Raw genomic sequence first — 4,700 nt, 5'->3', positions numbered from 1 at the left:
TCATGCATAAAATGAGTGATATGCATACTCTTTTCCTCGCGGTATTCAAAGTTGATGTTGCAATGAACAGCGGGCCTGCGAGGCCCGGCTTGCCTTTTTGTGTAAGTAAAAAATATATACGTTTCTGTTGAGCACTCTTCAAATGGAATTTTCAGAAAACCTTAATTTTTTTATGTATTTAGACTTCGCCAAAAGAAATTTCCATGCACAAGCCTATACTTGATAGGGTAGGGTGGGGCGAGATGAGCATAGCTGTCCTTTTCACGTCAGTATTTAAATTCTGCTAATTCATTGCTTGAAAGTAAAGCGTTATATATACTTTATAAACATTTTTAATTAACATTTTGTTAAGATAAAAGTAACTAAAAAAGTATATGCGGAATTAGAAACGAAAATAAAGAGCAAGTGCACTTGGCTCATGGACGAGATGGGTCACTTAATTAAATGAGTTATTATATATTATTTGTAATTAAGAATCTTGTTAAGTTTGAGTATTTTAAAATGAAAACATATCTTACGCATAGCTTTCCAAAATTGAACGGAAAATTTAAAGTATTTAACTTCAAAATGATGCAATCTTTAATCCTAACCTCTACCGTAACTAATACTACAAAACGTGAATAGATAAACGAATTATATTGACATATCTTTCAATAATCATATTACAGAAGTAAATATAGGAATTTTTTTACTTGAACACGTACATTCTTTCAGTAAAAGAGAAATTCTACAATACGTAAACTCTTAATAACTAGACTGGTCTACTACAATTACTGCATGACACTACATTTCATATATATTGGGGTATTAAACCGCTTTTTTAACATCTGCCGGATTTTTAAGCCAAAACAATGTTTTTCTTATTTTTATAGCATTTTACAAGTTTTAAAACAAATTTATTTAAGAAAAATACACCAGAAAAACAGTGCTCTCTCTTGTGGTTGACAGCAACTCATATTATTTTATCATACCTATAACAGTGCTGCTGTCATACTTTTTCTGAGAATTTTTGTCGACAAGATTAGTTTTTATGCGCTTACACCATTATTAACACCCTATACAATCTGAAAATATGAAACATTGCATCCTAACCTACTGATTGACCATACGACACTTTTTAGTCAAATCAAAATTTCACCTATTTTGGTTTTATAATTATATACAGATCTGTTGAAAACTTAAGGTTTAATAAATAAGCTATCTAAAATGGCAACTGGAAAAACATCTAATATTTAATTTTGCGTGATTCTTGGACCTTCTAAACAAATGCAAAGTAGCAGAATACAGATCTTCTAATTTTTTCTTTCGTTTTTTCCAGATTTATTCAACATTAAGCGAAAATTTTTCAAAAAAGAAGTTTCATAATGTTTTTCCTGATAATAATACAAAAAACATTTACAAAATAAATGATAACCTACGAGAAAATTCAGTGACTCATTTTACCGCCTATGCTCATGAAAACCGCCTGAAAAGAAAAAATTTAATATTTTAAGTACGGTCAGTTTTTCTTGCATAATTCCGAATTTCACAAACATAAAATTATTGTTTACTGGCTGGAAGGACATTTCAAAGCACATATTTTTAAAAGTATTCTATTTTTTTATAGAGAAAACTATAAACAATATTTTCAAATTAAAGAACCAACTGTTTTGGATAAAAATCCCCTTTTTTCATTAAATTCAACTGTTTTTGATTAAAATTTTATCGGATGAATTTTCTTCTCTATGGTTACAAATTTATCTTTTATTTTATTATTTTTGTATTTCTTGTTAAAAACTGTTTTTTTTTGTTTGGAAAAATTACAGGATTTGTTGAAAACTCGTCCTTTTTGGTTGCATCCTACGTCTTTTAAATAAAAATATTTTTTGGTTAAAATATCAACTATTATATTTGACGTTGCCTCTTGCAGACTCATCTCTTTTGTTTAAAATGAACTGTTTTTATGAAAATCAGTTTTTTTTCATTAAAAATTAATTACCTGAAAATTTAACTTGTCCATTTTTGGTTCACGATTCGTCTCTTTTAGTTAAAAAATAAACCATTTGGATAAAAATTCAATTATTTCATTGAAAAGTTAACTCTTTTACTTGCAATTTAATCTTGGTGCTTAACATTTAATCTCCTTGGTAAAAATCATCATTTTATTTTGTTAAAAAATTAGTTAAAAATTTAGTCGAAACTTGACTTTTTCGTAGAAAATAAATTTCAGTTCCAAATTACTTTTTTAATCGAAATGTAAACTATTTCATTTTGGTTTCAACTTAATTATTCAGCGTTTCATTTAAAATTAGTATTTTTTGGTTTAAATTCAACTGTTCTTTTATTTAACATCAAAATTTTTTTGGTTCGAATATCAAATATTCAATTTATTTTTGGTTAGAAATAAATTTTTTTGATGTGAAAATTTGACAGTTTTGTTGAAAATTTGTTTTCTTTTAGTAAAAATTTACTTTTTTTAGTTAGAGCTTCAAATATTTAGTTAGAAATTTATGTATTTTTTGAAAACTTGTCTTAAAAAAAAACTTAAGCTTAAACTTAAAACTTAAGCTTCTTCAGGGTGTCTAGTGACTTTGAAAACCTTGAAAACCTGGAACTCTCCTTGAATTTTTTTTAAACCTTGAAAATCTGGAAATCTCCTTGATTTTTTCACGAAAACCTTGAATTTTAACTATTCTTATTTTCTTTCTTTTAAAACAGTAATTTTATCGAAATGCGAAGAGTAATTTAAATTTTTTAGCCTATTATGAAAGAAACTTCTCGTTTACAAAACATCTTGCTGCTGAAAAAAATTGTTATTTATCAAGATATAATTTATCTTTTGTTTATTACAGAATAAGCAAAGTTATTTCAAGGCATTTTTTGTCGAGGTGTTCAACTTAGAAATTATAAAAATTATTAGTTTAAAAATTCGATGTTAATTTAGTTTCAGATTTAGAATGAGCCATGGCCATACAACGGATTTTTCGAGGGATTAACTACTCGGTTTTTGAGTGTACAGCAGATTTCAAAAGGTTACAAAATATTTCTAAAGATTTCAAAATATTTCAAACATTTCATAATATTTTAAATATCTTTAAAATTTCATAAAAATTTTACAGATGTTAACGATTAAAAAAAGGCGCGCACGCCAGATTTCAATAAAGATTTCACAGCAATTTCATAAACATTTTAAAACTTTAAAGATTTAAAGGATTTAAAAAATTTGAAAAAGGGTACAGTACACCAAATTTCAAAGATTTTAAAAATTTGAAACGATTTCAATAGGTTTTAAAACATTTTCAATGACTTCAACGAATACAAAAGATTTTCCAAACCAAGATTCAAGAAAGATTTTGTAAACATTTCAACATGTTTCACAAAGATTTCAAGGATTTCAAACATTCAAAAAAGGCGTGTACACTAGATAAAAATTTTTTACAAAAATTCCCCAAAGATTTCGAACATTTCATAAAGATTTGGAACATTTCACAAAGATGTTAAAACTTACAAGAGAGTTTACAGATTTTAAAAGGGGTATATTAAACCACATTTCCAAGATTTCAAAACATTTAAAAGATTTTAAATAATTTAAACATTTTTTAGGAGATATCAAAAGATTTCACTAAGATTTGTAATAATTTAAATAATTCCAACGAATTCACAAAGATTTTAAAACAATACGAGAATTTCAAAGATTTCAACAAGGGAGTACACCAAGTTTCAAGGATTTCAAACCATTTCAAAGATTTTAAAAGATTTAAACATGTTTGACAGGATTTCAAACCATTACAAAAGATTTCTCAAATATTTCAAAGAATTCTTAAGGCTTTCAAAACATTTCATGAATTTCAAAGATTCTAACAAGGGTACAATGCACCAGATTTCAAAGATTTCAAAACATTTAAAAGATTTTTAATGATTTCAAAAGGTTTCAACAAATTTGAGAAGATTTGAAAAGATTTTAATAATTTCAAACAAACAGAAAAGATTTAACGAAAAAATATTAAAGAAACATTCCCTAAATATTTCAAAGATTTTATAAAGGTTTAAAGAAATTTCACAAAGTTTTCGTAGATTTCAAAGCTTTCAAGGACTTAAAAGATTTCAACAAGGGTACAGTACAACAGATTTCAAAGATTTAAAAACATTTCAAATGTTATAGACGATATCAAAATTTGTTATAAGATTTCGAAGATTTAAAATATTCCAGTGATTTTAAACGATTACACCAAGTTTAAAAAAGATTTCACAAAGATTTCAAACGAATTCAAATCACTTAGAGAAGATGTCACAATTTCTTTAAAGAATTCATAAGGATTTCAAAAGATTCCAAGAATTTCAAAACATTTAAAAGATTTTAAACGATTTCAAAAGGTTTCAACACATTTGAGAAGATTTCAAAAGACTTTAGTGATTTTAAACAAATACAATAGATTTCGCAAACAAAGATTAAAGAAAGAGTTCACAATATTTTCAAAGATTTCAAGAATTTTAAAGATTTTACCAAAGCTTTGAAAAATGCCAAAAGATTTCACCGAAATTTCAAGCTTTCACTAAGGTTGTAATACTTCACAAAGATTTCAAAAGATTTCAATGATTTTAAAGACATTACAAAGATTTAAAAATATTTCTAAAGATTTCACAAAGACGACTCATGTTCGCAAAAAATGCAGAATTTGTTTATTTACGATTCGGCTTTCTTTAGAAATTGTTGGCCAATA

Source organism: Belonocnema kinseyi, chromosome 3, assembly GCF_010883055.1.
Source record: "Belonocnema kinseyi isolate 2016_QV_RU_SX_M_011 chromosome 3, B_treatae_v1, whole genome shotgun sequence".
Lineage (NCBI taxonomy): Eukaryota > Metazoa > Arthropoda > Insecta > Hymenoptera > Cynipidae > Belonocnema > Belonocnema kinseyi.
The sequence above is the reverse complement of the archived record's forward strand: the minus strand, read 5'-3'. Positions refer to the sequence as shown.